The 27,331-nt window shown below is 46.5% G+C and overlaps 1 protein-coding gene across 10 annotated transcripts in view; it reads left to right on the forward strand.

Moving 5' to 3' along the window:
* Positions 1-27,331, forward strand: part of LOC144501332 (rab effector Noc2-like) — a 235,784-nt gene that overhangs the window by 12,256 nt on the left and 196,197 nt on the right. The window contains exon 1 of one of the 10 annotated variants that reach the window (XM_078224955.1): positions 7,370-7,478. The exons of the other annotated variants lie outside the window; for them this stretch is intronic. The gene's annotated coding sequence lies outside the window, so the exon portion shown is untranslated. Of the gene's footprint in view, positions 1-7,369; positions 7,479-27,331 lie in introns of those variants that run through there. 10 annotated transcript variants of the gene reach the window in all.

Raw genomic sequence — 27,331 nt, forward strand, 5'->3', positions numbered from 1 at the left:
TGAGCACCCCGGTGGATGTGCCCCTTAATAATAAGTACTCCTGTCTGAGTACTACTGGGGTGGACAGCCCACCTGGGGGAAGCAGCGGTGGCAGTGTCTCTGGAGCTGAGCCTGGCCCAGTAGTGCAAAGGGGTAAGGAAAGGAGGGTAGTGCTAATTGGGGACTCTACGGTGAGAGGGTCAGATAGGCGTTTTTGCGGACACAGACGGGACTCTCGGATGGTGGTTTGCCTCCCTGGTGCAGGGGTCCGGGATGTCTCTGGTCGAGTCCCAGAAATCCTGAAGGGGGAGGGAGAGGAGCCCAAGGTCGTGATGCATATAGGTACTGCTGACATAGGTAGGAAGAGGGAAGGGGTCATGAAAAGAGAATATAGGGAGTTGGGTAGACAGCTGAGAAAGAGGAATGCAAAGGTAGTAATCTCGGGATTGCTGCCTGTGCCGCAGGAGAGTGAGAACAGGAATCGGTGGAGAATTAATGCGTGGCTGAGGGACTGGAGCAAGGGACAAGGATTTGGGTACTTGGATCATTGGGACCTCTTTAGGGGCAGGTGTGACCTGTTTAAAAAAGACGGGTGGCACTTGAATCCCAGGGGGACCAATATCCTGGCGGGAAGGTTGGCTAAGGCTACTGGTGAGACTTTAAACTAGAAAGGTTGGGGGGAGGGAATCGAAATGAGGGGACTGAGAGCGAGGAGGTTAGCTCGCAAATAGATAAGGAATGTAGACAGGGTAAGAGGGAGGTTAGACGAGTGAGGGAGAAGGGAAGTGCTCAGGCTGAAGGTCTGAGATGTGTCTATTTTAATGCCAGGAGTGTAGTGAATAAAGTGGATGAGCTTGGAGCGTGGATTGCTGCTTCGAATTGTGATGTGGTGGCCATTACGGAGACTTGGATGTCTCAGGGACAGGACTGGGTGCTTCAGGTGCCGGGTTTTAGATGTTTCAGGAAGGACAGGGAGGGAGGCAAGAGAGGGGGGGGAGTGGCACTGTTGATCAGGGATAGTGTCACGGCTGTAGAGAAGGTGGACGCCGTGGAGGGACTGACTACGGAATCTCTGTGGGTGGAGGTTAGGAACAGGAAGGGGTCGGTAACTTTGCTGGGTGTTTTCTATAGGCCGCCCAATAGTAACAGAGATGTTGAGGAGCAGATGGGGAAACAGATCCTGGAGAGATGTAGGAATAACAGAGTTGTCGTGATGGGAGATTTTAATTTCCCAAACATAGATTGGAATATCCCTAGGGCTAGGGGTTTGGATGGAGAGGAGTTTGTTAGGTGTGTCCAGGAGAGTTTCCTGACACAGTATGTGGATAAGCCTACTAGAGGAGAGGCTGTTCTTGATCTGGTGCTGGCTAATGAACCTGGACAGGTGGAGGATCTCTCGGTGGGTGAGCATCTTGGGGATAGCGATCATAATTCTATCTCCTTCACGATAGCATTGGAAAGAGATAGGGTCAGGCAGGCTAGGAAAGTGTTTCTCTGGAGTAAAGGGAAATACAGTGTCATCAGGGAGGAAATTAGACGGGTAAATTGGAAGGAGGCATTCTTGGGGAAAAGTACCGAAGGAAAGTGGAGGATTTTCAAGGAATGTTTGTCTGGAGCTCTGCATGACAACGTTCCGATGAGACAGGGGGGTGTTGGTAGGGTACGGGAACCGTGGTGCACGAAGGTTGTGATGAACCTGGTGAATAAGAAAAGAGAGGCGTACAGAAGGTTCAGAGAGCTAGGAGGTGTTAAGGATTTAGAGGAGTATACGCGATGTAGGAAGGAGCTTAAGAAGGAAATTAGGAGAGCGAGAAGGGGTCATGAGAAGACCTTGGCGGGTAAGATTAAGGAGAATCCCAAGGCTTTCTACAAATATGTCAAGAGTAAAAGGATGAGATGTGAAGGCATAGGACCCTTAAAAGGTGAAGGGGGAAAAGTTTGTGCGGAACCGTTAGAAATGGCGGAGCTGCTTAATGAATACTTTACCTCGGTATTCACGGTGGAAAGGGATCTGGGTGGTTGTACTGCTGGATTGCGGAGGACAGAAAGGATCGAGCATGTGGACATAAAGAAAGAGGATGTGTTGGAACTATTGAATGGCATCAAGGTTGGTAAGTCGCCGGGACCGGATGGGATGTACCCCAGGTTACTGTGGGAGGCGAGGGAGGAGATTGCGGAGCCTTTGGCGATGATCTTTGCATCGTCGATGGAGACGGGAGAGGTTCCGGAGGATTGGAGGATTGCGGATGTGGTCCCTATATTCAAGAAAGGGAACAGGGACAGCCCGGGAAATTACCGACCGGTGAGTCTAACCTCAGTGGTTGGTAAGTTGATGGAGAGGATCCTGAGAGACAGGATTTATGATCATCTAGAGAAGTTTAGTATGATCAAAAGTAGTCAGCACGGCTTTGTCAGGGGCAGGTCGTGCCTTACGAGCCTGGTTGAGTTCTTTGAAAATGTGACCAAGCACATTGACGAAGGAAGAGCGGTGGATGTGGTCTATATGGACTTCAGCAAAGCGTTCGATAAGGTCCCCCATGCAAGACTTCTTGAGAAAGTGAGAGGGCATGGGATCCAAGGGGCTGTTGCCTTGTGGATCCAGAACTGGCTTGCCTGCAGAAGGCAGAGAGTGGCTGTGGAGGGGTCTTTCTCTGCATGGAGGTCAGTGACCAGTGGAGTGCCCCAGGGATCTGTTCTGGGACCCTTGCTGTTTGTCATTTTCATAAATGACCTGGATGAGGAAGTGGAGGGATGGGTTGGTAAGTTTGCTGACGACACCAAGGTAGGTGGTGTTGTGGATAGTTTGGAGGGATGTCAGAAGTTGCAGCGAGACATAGATAGAATGCAAGACTGGGCGGAGAAGTGGCAGATGGACTTCAACCCGGATAAGTGTGTAGTGATCCATTTTGGCAGATCCAATGGGATGGAGCAGCAGTATAAAATGAAGGGTACCATTCTTAGCAGTGTAGAGGATCAGAAGGACCTTGGGGTCCGGGTCCATAGGACTCTTAAATCGGCCTCGCAGGTGGAGGATGCGGTCAAGAAGGCGTATGGCGTACTAGCCTTCATTAATCGAGGGATTGAGTTTAGGAGTCGGGAGATAATGCTGCAGCTTTATAGGACCCTGGTTAGACCCCACTTGGAGTACTGCGCGCAGTTCTGGTCACCTCATTACAGGAAAGATGTTGAAGCCATTGAAAGGGTGCAGAGGAGATTTACAAGGATGTTGCCTGGATTGGGGGGCATGCCTTATGAGGATAGGTTGAGGGAGCTTGGTCTCTTCTCCCTGGAGAGACGAAGGATGAGAGGTGACCTGATAGAGGTTTACAAGATGTTGAGGGGTCTGGATAGGGTGGACTCTCAGAGGCTATTTCCAAGGGCTGAAATGGTTGCTACGAGAGGACACAGGTTTAAGGTGCTGGGGGGTAGGTACAGGGGGGATGTCAGGGGTAAGTTTTTCACTCAGAGGGTGGTGGGTGAGTGGAATCGGCTGACGTCGGTGGTGGTGGAGGCAAACTCGTTGGGGTCTTTTAAGAGACTTCTGGATGAGTACATGGGATTTAATGGGATTGAGGGCTATAGATAGGCCTAGAGGTGGGGATGTGATCGGCGCAACTTGTGGGCCGAAGGGCCTGTTTGTGCTGTGGCTTTCTATGTTCTATATGTTCTATACCATATGCCTTCTTCACCACCTCCACCTGTGTTGCCACCTTCAAGGATTTGTGGACTTGCACACCTAGGTCCCTCTGTGTTTCTATACTCCTGATGACTCTGCCATTTATTGTATAACTCCTCCCTACATTATTTCTTCCAAAATGCATCACTTCGCATTTATCCGGATAAAACTCCATCTGCCACCTCTCCGCCCAATTTTCCAGCCTATCTATATCCTGCTGTATTGCCCGACAATGCTCTTCGCAATCCGCAATTCCAGCCATCTTCGTGTCATCCGCAAACTTGCTGATTACACCAGTTACACCTTCTTCCAAATCATTTATATATATCACAAATAGCAGAGGTCCCAGTACAGAGCCCTGCGGAACACCACTGGTCATGATGTGGAGATGCCGGCGTTGGACTGGGGTAAACACAGTAAGAAGTTTAACAACACCAGGTTAAAGTCACAGACCTCCAGCCGGAAAAAGACCCTTCGACTGCTACCCTCTGTCTCCTATGGCCAAGTTAGTTCTCCACCCATCGAGCCACTTCTCCTTGTATCCCATGAGCCTTAACCACCTTAACCAACCTGCCATGTGGGACTCACAGCCCTGTATTCCACTGGGACAGCGCTCACAGCCCTGTATTTCAGTGAGAGTCAGCACCCACAGCCCTGTATTTCAGTGAGAGTCAGCACCCACAGCCCTGTATTTCAGTGAGAGTCAGCACCCACAGCCCTGTATTCCAGTGAGAGTCAGCACCCACAGCCCTGTATTCCAGTGAGAGTCAGCACCCACAGCCCTGTATTCCAGTGAGAGTCAGCACCCACAGCCCTGTATGCCAGTGAGAGTCAGCGCCCACAGCCCTGTATGCCAGTGAGAGTCAGCACCCACAGCCCTGTATTCCAGTGAGAGTCAGCACCCACAGCCCTGTATGCCAGTGAGAGTCAGCGCCCACAGCCCTGTATGCCAGTGAGAGTCAGCACCCACAGCCCTGTATGCCAGTGAGAGTCAGCACCCACAGCCCTGTATTCCAGTGAGAGTCAGCGCCCACAGCCCCGTATTCCAGTGAGAGTCAGCACCCACAGCCCTGTATGCCAGTGAGAGTCAGCGCCCACAGCCCTGTATTCCAGTGAGGGTCAGCGCCCACAGCCCTGTATTCTAGTGAGGGTCAGCGCCCACAGCCCTGTATTCCAGTGAGAGTCAGCACCCACAGCCCTGTATTCCAGTGAGGGTCAGCACCCACAGCCCTGTATTCCAGTGAGGGTCAGCACCCACAGCCCTGTATTCCAGTGAGGGTCAGCGCCCACAGCCCTGTAGTCCAGTGAGAGTCAGCACCCGAACTCTCTATTCCAGTGCTCAGCACCCACAGCCCTGTATTCCAGTGAGGGTCTGCACCCACAGCCCTGTATTCCAGTGAGGGTCTGCACCCACAGCCCTCTATTCCAGTGAGGGTTAGCACCCACAGCCCTGTATTCCAGTGAGGGTCAGCGCCCACAGCCCTGTAGTCCAGTGAGAGTCAGCGCCCACAGCCCTGTAGTCCAGTGAGAGTCAGCGCCCACAGCCCTGTATTCCAGTGAGAGTCAGCGCCCACAGCCCCGTATTCCAGTGAGGGTCTGCACCCACAGCCCGGTATTCCAGTGAGGGTCAGCGCCCACAGCCCTGTATTCCAGTGGGTCAGCGCCCACAGCTCTGTATTCCAGTGAGAGTTAGCACTCACAGCCCTGTATTCCAGTGAGTGTCAGCTCCCACAGCCCTGTATTCCAGTGAGAGTCAGCACCTACAGCCCTGTATTCCAGTGAGAGTCAGCACCCACAGCCCTGTATTCCAGTGAGAGTCAGCACCCACAGCCCTGTATTCCAGTGAGAGTCAGCACCCACAGCCCTGTATTCCAGTGAGGGTCAGCACCCACAGCCCTGTACTCCAGTGAGGGTCAGCGCCCACAGCCCTGTATTCTAGTGAGAGTCAGCACCCACAGCCCTGTATCCCAGTGAGAGTCAGCACCCGAACTCTCTATTCCAGTGCTCAGCACCCACAGCCCTGTATTTCAGTGAGAGTCAGCACCCGAACTCTCTATTCCAGTGCTCAGCACCCACAGCCCTGTATTTCAGTGAGGGTCTGCACCCACAGCCCTGTATTCCAGTGAGTGTCAGCTCCCACAGCTCTGTATTCCAGTGAGAGTCAGCACCTACAGCCCTGTATTCCAGTGAGAGTCAGCACCCACAGCCCTGTATTCCAGTGAGAGTCAGCACCCACAGCCCTGTATTCCAGTGAGAGTCAGCACCCACAGCCCTGTATTCCAGTGAGAGTCAGCACTCACAGCCCTGTATTCCAGTGAGAGTCAGCACCCACAGCCCTGTATTCCAGTGAGAGTCAGCACCCACAGCCCTGTATTCCAGTGAGAGGCAGCATCCACAGCCCTGTATTCCAGTGAGAGTCAGCACCCACAGCCTGTATTCCAGTGAGTCAGCATCCACAGCCCTGTATTCCAGTGAGGGTCAGCATCCACAGCCCTGTATTCCAGTGAGAGTCAGCATCCACAGCCCTGTATTCCAGTGAGAGTCAGCATCCACAGCCCTGTATTCCAGTGAGAGTCAGCACCCACAGCCCTGTATTCCAGTGAGAGTCAGCATCCACAGCCCTGTATTCCAGTGAGAGTCAGCACCCACAGCCCTGTATTCCAGTGAGAGTCAGCATCCACAGCCCTGTATTCCAGTGAGAGTCAGCACCCACAGCCCTGTATTCCAGTGAGTCTGCACCCACAGCCCTGTATTCCAGTGAGAGTCAGCACCCACAGCTCTGTATTCCAGTGAGAGTCAGCACTCACAGCTCTGTATTTCAGTGAGAGTCCGCGCCCACAGCCCTGTATTCCAGTGAGAGTCCGCACCCACAGCTCTGTATTCCAGTGAGAGTCAGCACTCACAGCCCTGTATTCCAGTGAGAGTCCGTGCCCACAGCCCTGTATTCCAGTGAGAGTCAGCGCCCACAGCCCTGTATTCCAGTGAGAGTCAGCGCCCACAGCCCTGTATTCCAGTGAGAGTCAGCGCCCACAGCCCTGTATTCCAGTGAGAGTCAGCACCCACAGCCCTGTATTCCAGTGAGAGTCAGCGCCCACAGCCCTGTATTCCAGTGAGGGTCAGCGCCCACAGCCCTGTATTCCAGTGAGAGTCAGCACCCACAGCCCTGTATTCCATAGAGAGTCGGTGATCACTGCTCTATATTCTGGTGAGTTCCGTACTTAGATTTGCCTTGAGAATTGACTAATTTTGTTAAACATTGCAGCAACTCTAGGAAGGAAATTATTAATCAACTATGTTACAGGCAACAAATTGTGACACTTTTAATCAATTTAAAACTGGAAACTTGACTACCTAAATGCTGTGATAAATAGAGTATTCAGTGTTAATGTATTGTACCTACTAGGCAACACAATCAATTGAAATGTAGCATACTGTTGTGTATGATCCAATTCCGCTGTGAAGCTCTGTGCCAGGGTTTAATGGTGACTCAGATGCACTTATGGCTGTCACATAATGTATTATTATGCACGAATGTTCGAAAAGACACATAATGGGACCTATGCTTTCAAAACGGCAGGCTATCTTGACAACCAATCAACATCTAAATATTGCAGAACCTTTCGTTGATTGGAGTAGTTAAAAAGTAAAGCTGTTTTTATATCAGCACTTCTTCAGATCAGATTTTAGGAGCCTGGCTCCCAGGAGCCAGTTCCCCGGGTTAATACTTAATTCTGGCTCCCTTCCCTCGATAGGAGAATCGTTGACCCACACTATCTGTGTCCAAAAGGAGCTGCTGCAAGGATCATTTAAATTGTCAATGGCGGTGAGTTTGTGTCAGTGGCAGAAGTTTACAATTTAGAATTTGAATATTTATAATTGAGAGAAATGTGGTAACTATTGTTCTATAGTTCACGCTGAGATGCATTCTGCAGAAATATTACAGATTGAATCATCTGTCCATGTACCAAAGCAAAATACTGCAGATGCTAGAAATCTGAAATAAAAACAAAAGAAAGACAGAACATTTGTCAGCATTTTATGTTAATATCTAACTTATCTATGTCATTTTTATCTGTCTTCAATCGACTGTAATGGAGGTTATTACTGAAGAGGTAAATATTTTGAGCAAGAAAGAAATATTTTTGCAGATATACTCTGTATATGTTTGGAACCAAGCAGTTTAGCGTTGAGGATTATGAAGTACTTTACAGGAAATATCAATGAGATGAGGTCTGTCAGCACATAACTCCATTGATAGGCAGTTTTTCGAGTTCCACATTATCAATTCACTCCAGTTGAATTGAATTTACGCAGGATTAGGCTCATGAGCTTCAGATGCACACTGCAAATAGGAAGCTTTAAATTAATGTATTGAATATGGTGTACCACTCTCTCTGGAATACAGGGCTGTGGTGGCATACACATGCTGGTATTTTCGACCCAAGGATTCAAATTAAAAAAAAAATGCTTTGTGTGGTGTTATAAAGATGGTTAGTTTTGTTATATTGTGAGAGGTGGGTAGAGTTCAGAGGAATAGGGAAAGTCGCTACATACACTTACTCCCTTTTTCCTGTACATACACATTAATCTTAAATTCAAGTAGTTTCCATAAACTTTTACCCATTGCTTTTACTGTATTGTTTACATCAGCAAGCTATTAATTATCCTGTTACAGACATACTTTAAATTGTCTTTGAAATGCTGGGAAAGCAGAAGTAAAGTAGATCAGCAAGCTTTGACTTAACTCAAGACTGCACAATTATGGGGCGGCATGGTGACACAGTGGTTGGCACTGCTGCTTCATAGCACCAGGGACCCGGGTTCAATTCCTGGCTTGGGTCGCTGTCTGTGTGGAGTTTGCACATTCTCCTCGTGTCTGTGTGGGTCTCCTCCGGATGCTCCGGTTTCCCCCCACAGTCCAAAGATGTGCAGGTTAGGTGAATTGGCCATGCTAAATTCTCCCTCAGTGTACCCGAACAGGCGCCGGAGTGTGGCGACTAGGGGATTTTCACAGTAACTTCATTGCAATATTAATGTAAGCCTACTTGCGACTAATAAATAAACCTTACTTTATATGTTTAAAATATATCTCAAAACAAGACTGGAGATTCAAATACCTTTTTAGCTTCAATGTGTAAAACTGATGACCAATATAAATTGCTGATGCTGTTTTAATTAATTCTTTCAACAACAAGCTTAATTAAAACCCTTATTGTGTCTACCAGTTTCCAATCAAAATGGGAACAGTTTCTATTCCTTTTTCCTGGAATAAGAAATGGAGATTAATCAACCCTCTTTTCATGTTGTAGCGATAATGTCCCCAGCAGTTATCAGGGGTTCTGTTTACTCTTCTAATAGAAACCCATTAATAAATATATTTTTGAGAATTGTGAAGAGCCGATTTCTCCAATACTAGCATTGTAACGTCAGTTCTCCACTTTCTCCCAACCTGCTTTGCTATCCACTTCTATCTCCCAGTTATAGTTTCCAAGGAGATTGTGCCTGCTCTGTTCTCACTATTGTCCGTTTTGCTGGCTTCGGTAAGCTGTTGCAATAGATATTTTGCTTTCAGCATCAGTTGGTCAAATGTTTTCTGAATATTCCCCATTTTTCTGAGAATGTCAGTGCATAGACAGGAGAAATAAAAAAGCCAATTGTGAGTTCTTTAATTGGTAACATAAATCAATTTTTATAACATAGATTTTGCACTTTTAAGAACAATACAGAATCAATAGCAAGGGACTCTCCCATGCTCTTAATTTCTTGGAATAGTTTGCATTCCCTGCAAAATTTTCCCCATCAGTTTTTTTTTTTCCTCCCTTTTCTCTGACTCTGGTGCCCTCCATGTCCTCCAAACCATTTATGCACTGACATCGCTCTCACCACGACATTGGTGGTTATGCCTTCAGTTATCTCGCTTTGAAATTCCCTACATAAACCCCACTGTTTCTCCACCTCCTCCCACTTCTTCTTTAAGATCTTCCTTAAACCCCATATCTTTGACCAAGCTTTTTGACGGTCTTTCTAAGAAGCTCTTCCTTCAGCACCGTGTCTGCTAATTTCTGATTCATGCCTCTGTGGAGTGCTTTGAGGTGTTTTTCTATGTTAAGTGTGCCACATAAATGCAAGTGGTTATTGTTGAAAACATTTCTCCATCACCTCCCCAGATTACCGACTTCCTTCATATGAGTTTGGACAACGCAGACTCTGAGTCAGTGCTCACCTGATAATTAACACTGGCACTTTTCTGCAGTGGTCAGTGCATGCAGATCAGGCAAAAACAAGTCTCATTTTTCCTTCTCCCTCCAAGAAACACTGTAATTAAAAGTATCATAGCTACCACCTCCCTGATCAGCTGATTGGGCAGGTCGAAGACCTGGGATCATCCTGTTTTGAAGGGTCAGTGCCAAACCATAATCTACATTCTCAGTAAAATGTGTGTAATATACAAATGCTACCACTTAACTGCATACTGGAACTTCCACATTTCTTTCAACATCCTGTTAGAAAAAATGTGAAGGGTAATTTGAGGTAAACTAAAAAATAATTATTTCTATCTTCTTGCTATCACTTTACAAAGTTTCACATTTGTACATTGAGTTGTGAAATACGTCTGCACCATATTCAAACTTTGAAATGTTGATATCCATGAGTCCCGTGGAGAATTAAACTTAACTTCTCAATAATTCAGGTAAAGCTCAGGAATCAATGAATTTGTTTACCTTCTCCCAATTTAAGCATTTTGAAGCATCCAAAGCTTAGTTATCCAACAAACACAGCAACATCTATTTATTTATGCTAAGCCTGCTTTTAACTTGATATGGCTTGCAAGCTTTTTTTTCGTAATCCTTTCGGGCACTTTATTACTTCCTTGATCACCCTTATTGAAATCTCTATTTTCTATTGATGTAGTTTATTTTTCTTTTTATCAAAATTGTTACTTTCCCTGTCACTTCAAGAGGCCCAATATCCTGGATTATTCAGTTCATGACCTGCTTGTAGCCAGGTCTCTTTCAAAACAATCATCTGACATCCTTTAAGCTATATTTGTGCTTCCAACTCATTTTGTTTCTTACGCTACATGCATTTGTGTACAGAACATAGAGACATAGGAATCACTTGATAAAGAAAGACCAAAGTCTGTCGATTGTTTTCTACTAACCTGGAATTTGTATGATACAATGATAATGTAATTTGTTGACTATTCATGGCAATCCACCTTTATCAATTAGCCTACCGTGAACTCAAACATGAAGTGAGGAACACCCCAGAGGTGGAAAGCTTTTGGGAACCATTGGTCCAAAGTCACCTCCTCCCACTTCGTTTTTTTTTGTGTTTGTAATTATCAGAGAACTTAGTACCACCTATTAATAAGGACCTGTCATGTTGTGGAGATGGATCTAAGGACAGAAGAGATGGAGGAAATGAGAGGATTTCTGGCACTGTGTTTTCCACACTGAAGCTTCGTTTGGCATTCATAGAAAGACAGGCTTTGTGTTCCAGCCACCTGAACAAATAAAACATGAAAAGCCTTCCTGGTTTGTTTTCCTGCAGCCTGCTGTTCTACATTATAAAATTGCGAGTACAGACTTTTGTTTGCTCTGTACAACAGCCTGAACAGTGTTGCTAAATGGATTGGCTCACGGACGCCTTGAGGTTAAGAGGCCGTGATGACTTATGTTGACAGCATTGACAGTATTTTGAGTTCTATAATTACATAGAAGCGAAGTTTACTTCATCTAGAAATACAGATGTAGTTGGGGCAAATATATTAAAACTCTTTAACTAATCAAGCTGGACTAATGTTGATCAGCCATTGTTGTGGAAGCAGGAAGATAGCTGATACGATCCGAAAAATAAGATATTGTATTGACCATCTGTCAGACTTAATCTGAGCAATCACCTACTTTGAACTCAGTATTGTAATTGTATAATTTCCATTTCCTGTTCTATGAGGAAAAAGCATGGATCTTGAGATATAGACGTTAGTCATTGTTATCACGAGAGCATCTTCATAATTATAGACTACGTGACAGCTTTCCCATGCTTATCTTTAGGTAATCTGCTCACTCCCATGTAGTTATGCCCCATTTCTTGGCCCTGTGCTATGCACTCCGAGGAAACTAAAGTAGGAGGCATGCAATAATTTTATTATGGAACCAGTGTTTAATATTTGGATAGCACAGTGTTGAAGGATACACAGATATCCAAAATACACTTGTATTCTGAAGTGGAAAGTAATTGAGAGAAAAGGTAGCCATTATGGGACTTTATTAATGATCAAATGAAGGCAGTGGTCAGAATTCTGTGGCCAACTAATACATTCACACATCTTCATGCTATAATAATAAAGATAATAATTAAGATGAATAGCCTCCTTCTGCACTGTAGGGATATTATGTCTGTGTTTCCTGATAAACAGGGGAAATGAAACTTATGAAACTTAAGATTCTGAGATCAAAGCCTCCAAGAGCTGGATTGGAAAGCCTCGGAAAAAGATCACCTCCCAAACACTCAACCTCTGTCAGCTAGGAGGGCAAGAGCAGCAGGCACATGGGAAGACCGCCATCTGCAAATGCCCCTCTAAGCCAGATGCCATTCTGACTTTGAAATATATTGCCATTCCTTGATTGTTGCTGGGTCAAGATCCTTGAACTTTCTAGTAACAGGGGATTTGGTAATGTAGTGGCAACATCACTGGGCTAGACTAATGCTCTGGGAACTGTGTTCAGATGCCATCATGGCGGCTGGTAGAATTTAAAATGTAATTAATATACCTGGAATGACAAGCTAGCCTTAGTAATGGTGGGCATCAAACCATTGTTTAAAGACCTAGGGGAGGCAATGGCTTAGTGGTACTATCACTAGACTATTAATTCAGAAGCCCATCTAATGTTCTGGAGATCTGGGTTTGAAACCCATCACGGCAGATGGTGGAATTTGAACTCAATGAAAAATATCTGGGATTAAAAATCTACTGATGACCATGAAACCATTGTCGACTGTCGGAAAAACCCATCTGGTTCACTAATGTCTTTTAGGGAAGGAAATCTGCCGCCCTTACCTGGTCTGGCCTACATGTGATTCCAGAGCCACAGCAATGTGGTTTACTCTCAACTGTCCTCTGAAATGGCCCAGCAAGCTACTCAGTTCAAGGGTAATGAAGGATGGGAAATAAATGCTGGTCAGCCAACGATGCCCATGTCCCATGAATGAATTTTAAAAATGTACTTGTTAATATCCTTCAGGAAGCAAATATGCTGTTCTTGCCTGCTTTGGATGACAGGTAACTTCAGATCCACAGAGATTTGGTTGACTCTTAACTGCCTTCTGAAATGGTCTAGCAAGCCACTCGGTTCAAGGGCGATTATGGATAGACAACAAATATTGGCCATGCCAGCAACACCACTTCCCATGAAATAATAACTAAAGAATACAGCACAGTGGGAGGATTGTTAACTTAGACTGCTTTGACAACGTGCTGAATTAGGAGAAATTGCGCACAGTTAGCAGAAAAAATTCCATGGCAAGCATGGAATGATGATGGAGACCAAGCTAAAAGTCTTGCTTGGAATGAGAAGCCAATTGTTCTTCTATTCCTGCATTACAGATGGTGTGCTTATATGTGATATGCTATCAATTAGTGCTATAATGTTGTCTGCTACAATTGAAGGACCTTGCGCATCACATGGTGGCACAGTGGTTAGCACTGCTGCCTCACAGCTCCAATGACCTGGGTTCAATTCTGTCTGTGTGGAATTTGCACGTTCTCCCTGTGTCTGCGTGGGTTTCCTCCCACATTCCAAAGACCTGCGGGTTAGGTTGATCAGCCATGCTAAATTGCCCCTTAGTGTCCCAGGATGTGTAGGTGAGAGGGATTAGAAGAACATAGAACATAGAAAAGCTACAGCACAAACAGGCCCTTCGGCCCACAAGTTGCGCCGAACATGTCCCTACCTACTAAGCTTACCTATAACCCTCTATCTTACTAACTTCCATGAACTTATCCAAAAGTCTCTTAAAAGACCCTATCGAATCCGCCTCCACCACCACTACCGGCAGTCGATTCCACGCACCCACCACCCTCTGAGTGAAAAACGTACCCCTAACATCTCTGTACCTACTCCCCAGCACCCTAAACTGTGACCTCTTGTGGCAACCATTTCAGCCCTGGGTAAAAGCTTCTGAGAATCCACTCTATCAATACCCCTCAACACCTTATACACCTCTATCAGGTCATCTCTCATCCTTCGCCTCTCCAAGGAGAAAAGACCTAGCTCTCTCGACCTATCCTCATAAGGCACGCCACCTAATCCAGGCAACATCCTTGTAAATCTCCTCTGCACCCTTTCTATGGCTTCCACATCCTTTTGGTAATGAGGCGACCAAAACTGGGCACAGTACTCCAGGTGGGGTCTGACCAGGGTCCTATACAGCTGCAGCACTATCTCCCGATTTCTAAACTCAGTTCCTCCATTGATGAAGGCCAGTATTCCATAAGCCTTCTTAACCACAGCCTCCATCTGCGACGCTGCTTTGAGCGTCCTATGAACCCGGACCCCAAGATCCTTCTGATTTTCCACACTGCCAAGTGTCTTACCCTTAATATTATATTCTTTCATCCTATTCGACATGCCAAAATGAACCACCACACACTTATCTGGGTTGAAGTCCATCTGCCACTACTCCGCCAGTCTTGCATCTTATCTATGTCTCGTTTGAACTGCTGACACCCCTCTACACTATCCACAACCCCACCAACCTTTGTGTCATCAGCAAACTTGCCAACCCATCCTTCCACTTCCTCATCCAGGTCATTTATAAAAATCACAACACTTGCAAGTAGTGATCCACGCTCTAAGCTCACCCATTTTGTTCACTACACTCCTTGCGTTAAAATACACACATCTCAACCCTTCGGTCTGAGCGCTCCCCTTCTCCGCCACCTGCCTATCCTCCCTCTTACACTGTCTACAAGCCCCTTTTATTTTTAAGCTAACTTCCTCTCTCCCAGTCACCTCATTTCGATTCCCACCCCCCAACCATTCTAGTTTAAACACTCCCCAGTAGCCTTAGCAAACTTTCCCGCCAGGATATTGGTCCCCCTGGGATTTAAGTGAAACCTGTCCTTTTTATGCAGGTCGCACCTGCCCCTAAAGAGGTCCCAATGATCCAGGAACCTGAATCCCTGACCCCTGCTCCAATCCCTCAGCCACACATTTATCCTCCACCTTATTCCGTTCCTTCCCTCACTGTCCCGTGGCACAGGCAGCAATCCCGAGATTACTAACATTGCGTTCCTTCTTCTTAACTCCCTACCTAACTTCCTATATTCTCTTTTCATAACCCCTTCCCCTTTCCTGCCTATGTCAGTGGTACCAGTATGCACCACGACCTCTGGCTCCTCTCCCTCCCACTTCAGGATTTCTTGGTACGGTCAGAAACATCCCTGATCCTGGCACCAGGGAGGCAAACCACCATCCGCGTTTCTCGACTTCCTCCACAGAAATGCCTGTCTGACCCCCTCACTGTAGAGTCCCCTATCACCACTGCCTTCCTCCTCCTTTCCTTACCCTTCTGTGCTACAAGGCCGGACTCCGCGCCGGAGGCACGACCACTGCTGCTTCCACCAGGTGGGCTGTCCACCCCAACAGTACTCAAACAAGAGTACTTATTTTTAAGGGGCACAATCACTGGGGTACTCTTTACCACCTGACTTTTCCCTTTCCTGACTGTGACCCACTTGCCTGCTTCTTGTGGCCCCGGTGTGACCACCTGCCTATAACTCCTATCTATCACCTCCTCGCTTTCCCTGACCAGACAAATGTCCTCGAGCTGCAGCTCCAGTTCCCTAACTCGGTCCCTTAGGAGCCGCAGCTCGACACACCCAGCGCAGATATGCACTTCTGGGAGGCTCCCACGACCTCCCACATCCGGCACTGAGAACAGCAAACTGGCTTCACATTCATAATGCCCCCTTTCCTCACATTCCACAGGGAAAGAACTTAAGATTTAAAAGGTGAAACAACTAAAAACTAAACCTACCCTCCCTCGCCCGTTTTCGACTAAGCCCGTTGAGCCAAAGCCCTTCAGCCCGCACTCTGCTACCTGCTCGCTCTGCTGCCCGCTAACGACGCTGCCCACTGGACAGTGTGGACTGCTTTTTAAACCTCCCGTGCGCTTAAAAAAAAAAATTTTTTTTCCCCAGGCCACCCCAGGATTAGTGGGATGAATGTGTGGGGATAGGGCCTGGGGTTGGATTGTTGTTGGTGCAGACTTGATGGGTTGAATGGCCGCCTCCTATGATTCTATGAAGTGTCCGTCGAAAAGTAGTGTGAAATTATCTTGCATGTGTGATGCAGTTTCTTCGAAAACACAATTCAAAAACACTGTTTCATTTGAACCATGTAATGGCTGAAGGCTTATTTTTATGCACTTAAGATGGTGACATTCCACATTTTCTTCACTATTGGTGGAACTGATAGCAGAACACAAATTGATGGTCCCTTTAAAGGCTGAAAAGGGTAATCATCATATCACTATGCAGGAATATTTTCTTTGAGGAAAATGCTTTAAAATAAATGTTGCTTTCTAGTGTTAGAGTTTTATTCTTGCTGATTAGAATTTGGAACCATCATTGAAGTACCGGTCATATATTTTTAAAAAGGAATTACATTGTAGCTGGAAAAACAGTGATAAGCAGTATTTCAGTGTGCAGGAGAGGAAATGAGCATACTTGGTGCCAATAGTCTCCAAATCAGACTTAAAACAAAAAAAGGGTACAAGTTAATGTATTCATGTAGAAATATCTTGCATAATGTTAATTCAGGGTATAGCTGATACTGGGATACCAGAACCATCATAAAATTAGCACCTTTTTTAGTCATGTTTGATATTTATAGGGTAGTGTGGAAAATTGGAAAACTTATGTGGTGGTCTCTGCTTCTCTTATGAAGTTGGGTTAAGGCAGTGTAGAAGACTTTATTTTTACCTTTGCGTTTCCTTGCCTGAGAGTGTTGGATGACAGAGGTCCACAGCCCGTTTGTGGTGAACCATCGTTGATTCCCACTGGATAGTACTGAGCCAGGGTCTGGCCAGTACTACAAGGATGTACGTATGTTACTGTTGGGTTGTGCTACTTGTTGCTGTTGGGGTTAGGGTGGGGTTGTTACACCTTTGTACTGTAGTGTTGTGGTACATCCCAGTCGGGCTCCGCCTCCTGGGAGAGGTATAAAAAGTCCCTGCTCTGGCCGGGACCCCTTCAGTCTGGGATAGTGTATATAATTACTGGCTGCTTCATTACAGTAAATAAAAGCCTTTCATTTACCGAGCTCCTGGCCTCGTGTTTGAGAAGCGCGTCAATTTTATTTACTGTTGTTAAACTCTCATTGAAGAAAAAAAAAAGAGAGTATGGAGCAGATCCTGAAGCCGGAACGCCTTACACTAGATCCACGTGCGGTGGGCGCTTCTAACACCTTCGACCACTGGCTGAAGTGCTTCAAAGACTACCTGGCAGCCTCCGCAGCGGTCACCACAGATGATGACAGACTCCGGGTCCTCCATGCGAGGGTAAGCGACACTGTCTACCTCGCGATCCGTGCGGCCACCGATTATACTAAGGCCCTCGAGCTTCTGAAGAAGCGCTATATCAAACCACCCAATGAAATACACGCTCGTTACCTCCTAGCCACTCGACGACGGCAGTCTGGCGAACGAGCTCCTACAGCTAGCCAGGGGCTGTAACTGCAAAGCTGTGTCGGCTGAGCAGAGCATGAACGACCTCGCCCGAGATGCGTTTGTGGCGGGAGTCGGATCATCATACTTTCGACTTAAACTGTTGGAGAAGGGTAACCTTGATCTTACCCAGGCCATCGAGCTAGCGGAGATGCTCGAGATGGCCTCCAAAAGCTTAGTATTATATCCGGAGGACCATGTGGAGACAACGTGGCAGGAGCAGTCGCCAATCCCTCCTCGTCCCTCGGGTTCGAAATGCTGTGTAATGGTGTGCTCACACTCGGGCCAGACGACGGCAGCAGCCCCGGGCGGTCCGCGGTGCTACTTCTGTGGGGGAGCGAAGCATACTCGGCAATGGTGTCCTGCTAAAGCTGTGTTGTGCACCGCATGCGGTAAGAAGGGCACTATTCGAAAGTGTGCCGATCTAAACCCAGGAACGGCAGTGCGGCCTGCGATTCTTCAGAGCTTGGGTCTTCGTCGTCGAAGTCATCGAGGGGTTCGTCCACATGCGAGGCCAGGACGACGCCATTACGGTCGACGGAGTTGGAGGTGTGTGACCACCAGGGGTCGCTGAGTTTGGCGTCCTCACCCACGTGCGACTCATGGGAGCGGCCATGTTGGTCGACACTGACCGCGAACGACCAGCAGGGGTCCTCCTCATCGATTTCAGCTGCCTGCAGTGGCGCTCATGAACCAACGGTGGCGTCGATCATCCTGGACCAGGCCAAGCCTCATAGACTTGACAAATCTATGATGAATATCCAGGTAAATGACCACGTGATTTATTGTCTGTTTGACAGCGGGAGCACTGAGAGCTTTATCCACCCAGACACTGTGAAGCGGTGTGGACTCCAGATTCAACCTGCCAAACAGACAATCTCTATGGCATCGAGGTCCCGGTCTGTCGCCGTGCTAGGGAGTTGCGTGGTAACTTTGAAGGTGCAAGGCACAGTTTACGAGCGTTTCAAGCTCCTAGTGTTGCCGTATCTTTGCACGCCAATACTTCTCGGACTAAACTTCATGGTCCACTTGAGGAGTGTAATCCTACAGTACGGTGGGCCACTCCCTTCACTGGCAGTGGAAAAACAGCAGCAGCCTCCAAATTGCCCAACGCGCCCCGCCTGTAGCCTCTCGACGCTGAAGATCACCACATCCTCCTTGTTCCAGAATCTTGTGCCAGGCTGCAAGCCCATCGCGACTAAAAGTAGGCGTTACAGCGCTGAGGATCGGATCTTCATTAGATCTGAGGTTCAGCGGCTCCTCAAAGAAAGGATCATACAACCCAGCGCTAGTCCATGGAGAGCGCAGGTTGTGGTGGTCAAGAGCGGGAACAAACCCCGGATGGTCATTGACTACAGTCAGACCATTAATCGATATACGCAGCTGGATGCGTATCCTCTCCCGCGCATATCTGATATGGTCAATCAGATTGCACAGTACCGGGTGTTCTCCACCATAGACCTCAAGTCTGCCTACCACCAACTCCCCATTCGCCCAGAGGACCGACAATACACGGCTTTTGAGGCGGATGGTCGCTTGTATCACTTTCTCAGGGTTCCCTTTGGTGTCACCAATGGGGTCTCGGTCTTCCAGTGTGCTATGGACCGAATGGTGGACCAGAACGGGCTGCGGGCTACCTTCCCGTACCTGGATAATGTCACCATCTGCGGCCATGACCAGCAGGACCACGACACGAATCTCCTGAACTTCCTACGCACTGCATCTCGCCTGAACTTGACCTACAACAGGGAGAAGTGTGTGTTTCGTATGCGCCGTTTAGCCATCCTAGGATACGTGGTGGAAAACGGGGTCATTGGCCCTGATCCAGACCGTATGCGCCCCCTTTCTGAACTTCCCTTGCCTGCTAGTGCAAAAGCACTGAGAAGATGCTTAGGCTTCTTCTCTTATTATGCGCAGTGGGTTCCCAACTACGCGGACAAAGCCCGTCCGCTCATTAAGTCCCCGACTTTTCCCCTAACACCAGAGGCCCGATTGGCCTTCGATAAATTGAAAGCCGACATTGCAAAAGCTACGATGCATGCTGTTGACGAGTTCATCCCCTTTCAGGTGGAGAGCGATGCATCTGATTTCGCCCTGGCCGCCACACTTAACCAGGCGGGCAGGCCCGTCGCATTTTTTTCCCGCACCCTCCAAGGCCCCGAAATTCGGCATTCAGCGGTGGAAAAGGAGGCCCAGGCCATTGTGGAGGCCGTCAGGCACTGGCGCCATTACTTGGCGGGAAAACGGTTCACCCTGATCACGGACCAGCGGTCCGTGGCGTTCATGTTTAACAACACGCAGAGGGGCAAGATCAAGAATGACAAGATCTTGCGGTGGAGAATTGAACTCTCCACCTATAACTACGACATCATGTACCGTCCAGGGAAACTCAATGAGCCCTCGGATGCCCTCTCGCGTGGAACATGCGCCAGTATACAGGAGGACCGTTTGCAGGCCCTCCATAATGACCTATGCTATCCTGGGGTCACTCGGCTCTACCACTTTATAAAAGCCCGCAACCTGCCTTACTCGGTGGAGGACGTCAGGTCAGTAACAAGAAGCTGTCGGGTTTGCGCGGAATGCAAACCGCACTTTTACCGACCTGACCGGGCACATTTAGTCAAGGCCACTCGTCCCTTCGAGAGACTGAGTGTCGATTTTAAGGGCCCCCTTCCCTCAACAGATCGGAATGTGTACTTCCTCAATATCATTGATGAGTACTCTCGGTTCCCTTTTGTTGTTCCCTGCTCTGATACATCCGCTGCCACGGTTATCAAGGCATTCCGTGATCTCTTTACCCTGTTCGGGTACCCCGGCTACATCCATAGCGACAGGGGCTCATCGTTCATGAGCGATGACTTGAGGCAATTCCTGCTCTCATACGGGATTGCCTCTAGTAGGACCACGTGCTACAACCCTAGGGGTAACGGACAGGTGGAACGTGAGAATGCTACAGTCTGGAAGGCTGTCTTACTGGCGTTGAAGTCAAAAGGTCTTCCAGTCTCCCGTTGGCAAGAGGTGCTCCCTGATGCGCTCCATTCTATTCGCTCCCTCCTGTGTACGGCAACCAATGCTACTCCCCACGAGAGGATGTTCTCATTCCCTCGGAAGTCTTCCTCGGGGACCTCATTACCGTCTTGGTTGACGTACTCGGGACCCGTCCTCCTGCGGCGACATGTAAGGGCCCGCAAGTCCGACCCGTTGGTCGAACAGGTCCATCTCCTCCACGCCAACCCTCAGTATGCCTATGTGGCATACCCTGACGGGCGAGAGGACACGGTCTCGATCCGAGACCTGGCGGCAGCAGGGGACGTAGCAACCCCTGTCGCTCCCATACCCCCTGTTACAAACCCTTTAACTCTTGTTTCTTCCCCGGACACGGCGCGGGCAGCATCGGGACCATTGCTTAACCCTTTTACTCCCGTGTACAGCTTGCCTGAGCCCAGAAGATGATCGCCACTGCAGGGTGTGTCAGGATCCCATGGACTACCGTCACCTCAGGGTCAACCGGCCTGTGAGTCCGTGGAAGAACAGCTGGACGCCGCCTTGGGGAGAACGCCACCGCAAGTGCCTACTCCGGTGTCACCGCCGGTATTGAGGAGGTCACAACGACGGTGCGGTCCCCCTGACCGTCTGAACTTATAGACTGCTGACACTTTATTCTGTTTTTGTACCCCGCCGGCCTTTGTTCTCAAAGGAGGGGTGAATGCGGTGAACCATCGTTGGTTCCCACTGGATAGTACTGAGCCAGGGTCTGGCCAGTACTACAAGGATGTACATATGTTACTGTTGGGTTGTGCTACTTGTTGCTGTTGGGGTTAGGGTGGGGTTGTTACACCTTTGTACTGTAGTGTTGTGGGACATCCCAGTCAGGCTCCGCCTCCTGGGAGAGGTATAAAAGTCCCTGCTCGGTCCGGGACTCCTTCAGTCTGGGATAGTGTATATAATTACTGGCTGCTTCATTACAGTAAATAAAAGCCTTTCATTTACCGAGCTCCTGGCCTCGTGTTTGAGAAGCGCATCACCGTTATCATTTGGTGTGAAATTGCTTGTATATCTCAAAATATTTTTGGGACAGTGGGATGGAGGGGAAGGAAGGGGCCACCAGGGTTGTAACCTAATCTGTAAGATCAACCACTCCACCGTGTGTTCTTTCCATGCAATAATGTAACTGTAAGAATTGTAACAAGCCATCAGCTGAGGCTTTGTTCTTGAAGTAAAGCTGCAGGATTATTAAAACAATGATGAAAATCTGCAAGGGAATTGTATAACTGAGAATGTAGTTACTCAATTGAGATAGCTTCCCATTGCAAGTTGTTATGCCATGGATGGAAAAAAAACTGCAAATGGTGGAAACATGAATTTTCAGCATTTGAAATTTTTTTTTTTCTGCTGTTAAATTGCCATTTTTCTCTCGGGTGTACCAGTCATGAGGAAGTTCTGTTTCGCTCACATCAGAATTCTGTCAAAGGATTTGCACTTTCAGCGAGGGAATGGAGAGATACGGACCGAGTAGGGGCAGGTTTTTTTTTAGGGTATCATGATTGGCGTGGGTTTAAAGGGCTGAAGAGTCTGTTTCTGTGCTGTACTTTTCTTTGTTGTTTGTTGTTTGTTCAAAGCATTAAGCAACATTATTACTTTTCAGATGCTGGTGGCATTTCCATTTTAAAAAAAGTATATTCTTTACATTGTAGGACTTCATTTTTGTGCATGAATGAGATAACTGTAGCTAACAGAACCTGACACATAGATGCTCTCATTGTATTGCTATTTCCAATTTTTAAGCTCTCGGGGGATTGACTAACCCTCAATTCTACCTGACCATTGAAAAGAAGGCATGAGCATTTTTATGGGCACTGACCTTATCAGAAGACCAGGAAAGGGAGTGACGCAAAAGAGCTACATACTTTTATGATTCACTCATAATGAAACACATCAATGGCAACGTAATTCCACACTGAAATAATTTGTGCTTTTTCATAGATGATTAACATGGTCATTAAACAGTTGCAGTTTTGGTTGATGACTTTGTCTTAAGGATCTGATTTAATTTTTTTTTCTTTCAGCTGTGCACAATCTTTACCTATTTAAACCTCGAATCGCCCTGATTTGAGGCAGCCGGAACAGTTTATCCAATTGGACAAACTGAAAATTTTATATGTAGCGGGATTAATCAGGACTGGCACAGAAACAGTTTTCATGACTGCCAATGAACTTGAAAAATAAGACTCATAGCTTCCCCCATTACTTAGGAGGTGAAGACACAAAGTGGCTTATCACTCAGGCATACAGCATGTATTTATATAGCACCTTTAACTATCAGCACCTCCCAACGTGCTTCACAGGAGCGTTATGAAGCAAAATTGAACCCGAGCTACGATTTGGTGATATTAGGGTACAGGGCTGAAGATTTGGCTGAAGAGGTAGTGTCAGGAAACATAATGATGACGTGAAAATATCAGGGAAATCCGATGAATTGGAACGTTTTCTGCTGGTTGTATATTTTTAAAAGCTATTGAAAAATGTAGGTTGATTAAAGGCAAGGACAATTAGGTTTTGTTAATCAAACTAGTGCTTTTGATATGTTGATGAGCCTAGCAACACTGCGAACAGATGTTTACCCAAGATAATCTGGTAACAATGGGGAATAGAACACGAGTTTGAATAAGGTGTGAGAGCAGTGGTTCCCAAACCTTTTTCACTGGGCTGCACTTTCAGAATAAAAATTTGTTTGCGCCACGCCAAATATTTTATTGATAAGAAATACATTCAAAAACAAAAAAAAACAACTCCTAGCAGTGCTTGATTCATAACATAGAACACAACTAATTTATAATATGATCATGGGACATCTAGAAAGTATAAAACAATGCAGCTACATAAAAACATGATTTATTCCCAAAATATACTTATAGACGAGCCTCTTACATATGTGACCTTAAGTAAATATACAAACTCAATGAGAGGTGTGAGCTTGTTTTTGTCAGGTAATCTCATTTATATTAGGTCTAATTTGAGACAAACAAATTCTCATCTCATCTCCATAAAGAAGCCTTTCTCTTTTCTGGTCTTTGATATTTGTCAGAGCTGAAAATCCCTGTTCACAACAATATGTCGTGGAGAACTGTAGAAGAATCGCTAATATTCTTGAAGAGATGTGTGGATACTGTTTCTGGCTGTATATCCAAAAAGAGTCCAGTGGCATACTCCCGTGTTTCATTTTCAAGGTGTGATCATTCGAAATGCAGGCCATTTCCTCCTCCTCATCCAATGTCAGACCTGAACAGCTGGAATTCACAAAGGGGTCTCTAACCCAGTTGAATTTTTCTGTAGACAACGATGGGAAGTAATGATCAAACCTTTCTACCAGTGTTGCAAGATGTTCCTGTATGAGGCCGTACAATTTATTGTTTGTTTTAAAACTTTTTACCAGTGGGAACATTTCGAGGTTATGTTGCATCGCTCTTCCGAGCCAGAGCTGAAGCTTTTTTTTTAATGCAGTTAGTTTGTCTGTAGTTGTGAGGATATTGTCATTGCCGCCTTGCATACTGGCATTGAGCACATTCAACCGGGAAAAGATATCGGCCAAATATGCCAGCTTTGCACACCAGTCATTGTCATCCAGTTGGTGGTACAATGGGTTCCCTTCTTGTTCCAAAAATTCTCTTAATTCGTTCTTCAGTTCCAACACCCGACTTAAAACTTTTCCGTGGGACATCCAGCGAACCTCCGAGTGCAGAATTAGGCATTGATGTTTTGATTCCATGTCTTTGCAGAGTTGAGCAAATAACCGCGCCTTTAGTGGTTTTGCTTTGATGAAATTCACAATGCGCACAGTCTGATCTAGAAGCAACTTCAAATCAGCTACAAGGGTCTTGGTGATTAATGCCTCTCTGTGTAAAAAAAACAGTGAGTTGATATTACATCTGGATTTTTCTGTTTGATGAGTGCCACCAAGCCTCTCACATTCCCTATCATACATGGCGCTCCATCCGTACAAATTCCAAAACAAGAATCCCACGAAATCTCAACTTTTTCCAAATACTCAGACAAGGTTTGGAAAATATCTTGTCCTCTGGTATGTTTTTCAAGTTCCTTGCAAAATAGAAACTGTGAGATTATTTCATCATTGTGAATGAATCTGATATAGGCCGAGGTACGTTTTCATCTCCAGTCCATGTGAAACCGAGACTCCGATAGCTATCCATATATTGTCGACAAACTTTCTTTTTTGGAGGTTTGCTTAGGCCTGCTACTGGTGTAGAATTAAATGACTTCTTCAGCACTCTGTTTGAACGGCGATTCTGGATCACAACGTGGACTCGGATCGTCCTCAGCATCACTTGATGCTCTTGCTCTCACTTTGGAAAAATATCTATCAATGTTTAAATGTTTCTTTGATTGTCCTTGTATCTTCCCGCCACACTTGCCATCCTCTCTCGCCGCACCAGTGTGGCGCGCCCTTTGGGAACCACTGTGCTAGAGGTTCAAAAGGGGAGACAAGGTATGAACTTTGTAGATCTCAAAATGAAGGCAATTAATTTTGACTTCTGAAGTTAGTTCAGATAAGGGAAGACTAAAAGAGAAAACATGTATATCAGAAGCATTCAACCTGAGCAAGGGTAGCTGGTTGAGACCTCAGCTAACAGCAGGAACAGCTGTTTTAACTTTTAGCAAGCCATGACTGTGAGGAAAGCCTGACTTGAGAAACCAATCATTTTGTTCTACCTTAGAAACAATCCCAAAGAGATATAACTGTCCGGTGTGGTAACTTACAGGATTTTCTTACAGTTTGTAAAGAAAATCTGTAGGATGTTGGTATATTGGGGTGGCACAATGGTTAGCATTGCTGCCTCTCAGCACCAGGGACCTGGGTTTGATTCCTGGCTTGGGTCACTGTCTGTGTGGAGTTTGCACTTTCTCCCTGTGTCTGCGTGGGTTTCCTCGGGGTGCTCCGGTTTCCTCCCACAGTCCAAAGGTGTGCAGGTTAGGTTGATTGGCCGTGGTAAATTGACCCTAGTGTCAGGGGGATTAGCTGGGTAAATATGTGGGGTTACTGGAATTGGGCCTGGGTGGGATTGTGGTCAGTGCAGACTCGATGGGCCGAATGTCCTCCCTCTGCACTGTGGGGATTTTAGGATTCTATGATGTTGTGGGAGTTCGGGGAAAACTAACTCTGAAGGAACTGAAATAAGGATGTTTGGAAGTGGGTAACGTTAGTAGTACTGTGTATAGCCATTATTTTAGTTAAGTACATTTCTAGTTGACTTTATTTGTTTTTCAATTATTTAATAAGTGTGCTCAGGTAGTGCAGTCTGGATCTTAACCACTCGCTACATAAGAGTTTTCCTCCTTGCCATTGCAACATAAATATGCAAATCATCTTGTTTAAAACTTTTTTGCAAATAAATAATTAAATAGGATTTTCCAATTGGGGATGTCTCTTGTGGAATGGATTTCTACCTAAAGCTGGATGCCTCCAACTCTGGCTGAATTTCAGGTTCAGAGGTTCATGTGAGTGGTGAGGACGGTTCCCTGGCCTCCATCAAGGTAGTGTGTCAGATGGCGGAGACAGGCTTGTAGTAGGTCAGGCGGAAGAGGCAGTTGAAGAGCTGGTTGGAAAGGTAAGTTTGAAGTCTACTGTTGTTGAGGCCTGTGCAGAATTGCACTTGGGAGCTATTACACAGGACCCTTTTCTAAATAATTATCTCTCCATCATTCAATCTGAAATCTGGGCCATGCAACCTCATAGGTTCTGTTCTAATTGTTCAATCAGGACAAACTGTGGCAAATATGGTCGGGCTCTAAGTGGGAAGGGGAGATGGGACCTGGTGAGGTGTGTCCACAGCAAATTCCTGGCATTGTCCCTCTTTCCAACCATGGGAACATAAGAATAGGAGCGAGAGTTGGCAATTCAGCCCTTTGAGCCCACTCTGCCATTCTATATGATCATTTTGTTCTACCTTAGAAACAATCCCAAAGAGATATAACTGTCCGGTATGGTAACTTACAGGATTCTCTTACAGTTTGTAAAGAAAATCTGTAGGATGTTGGTATATTGGGGTGGCACAGTGGTTAGCATTGCTGCCTCTCAGTGCCAGGGACCTGGGTTCGATTCCCGGCTTGGGTCACTGTCTGTGTGGAGTTTGCACTTTCTCCCTGTGTCTACGTGGGTTTCCTCCACTTCCCCGCCGCCTTCTCTTAGCCCTTTATCTCGCTTTTGATCAAATATTTATCTCTCTCTTTCGTGAATGCATTCATTGATTCTGCATCCACTGCACTCTGGGGCAGAGTTCCATAGATTCACAACACTCTGTGAGAAGTAGCTTTTTCTTATCTCTATCTTGAACCTCCCCCCCCCACCTCTTACTCTACAACTATGACCTCTTGTCCGAGATTGTTCTCGAAGGGGGAACATTTGGTTAACATTTACTTTATCAATCATGTTGAGTATTTTATATACCTTTATTCTTCTGTACTCCAGTGAGTACAAGTTCAAGCCACCCAACTGCTGCTCCTACGACAGCCGCTTCAAATCTGGAATCAATCCAGTGAACCTCTTTTTGCTTTTAACTCACTAAGACATTTCAGGGCACTTCACAAAAATGTTACCAAACAAAATTTGACACTGAACCACATCACAAAATATAAGCAGAGGAGGTGGATTTAAGGAGCGCCTTAAAGGAAGAGAATTAGAGAAGTAAAGAGGTTTGGAGAGGACATTCTAGAACATAACACCCAAGCTGCTAAAGGTATGGTGGCCAACAGTGGAGCTATTAAAATCAAAGAGGCCAGAATTGGGATATGTTTGTATTTCGGGAGTGCAAAGGAGGAATGAAGCCATGGAGAGGTTTGAACAAAAAGCTTGAAACTCACATTTGAGGCATTACTGGACCAGGAATGAATGAGGGTCAGTGAGCACATGTCTTGTGAGGACTGAAT

The sequence above is a fragment of the Mustelus asterias genome, chromosome 12 (assembly GCF_964213995.1).
Source record: "Mustelus asterias chromosome 12, sMusAst1.hap1.1, whole genome shotgun sequence".
In the NCBI taxonomy this organism is placed as follows: domain Eukaryota; kingdom Metazoa; phylum Chordata; class Chondrichthyes; order Carcharhiniformes; family Triakidae; genus Mustelus; species Mustelus asterias.